The sequence below is a fragment of the Pygoscelis adeliae genome, unplaced genomic scaffold (assembly GCF_000699105.1).
Source record: "Pygoscelis adeliae isolate BGI_AS28 unplaced genomic scaffold, ASM69910v1 Scaffold16, whole genome shotgun sequence".
Lineage (NCBI taxonomy): Eukaryota > Metazoa > Chordata > Aves > Sphenisciformes > Spheniscidae > Pygoscelis > Pygoscelis adeliae.
The window spans coordinates 6,529,733-6,529,953 of NW_008825162.1; positions in this window are offsets into that span (position 1 = coordinate 6,529,733).

Sequence of the window (221 nt, forward strand, 5' to 3'; positions counted from 1 at the left end):
TTTTTTGCCAAAACGTTTTCCAGTAGCCAAACGAGGCGCTGGGTGAAGGCCAGTAGGATGTTTTACTTCCCAACTTCTCTCTTTAACCAAAACGGAACATCCGTGGTGTTCACTTTCAGCAGGGACAACGCTTCGCGTACTTCAGCCCTTCTCCTTCAGTTTGCGGCCGCAGCCTGCCCAAACCCGAGAGCGCCGGGCCCCGACGGCAACCGGGGGTCGCT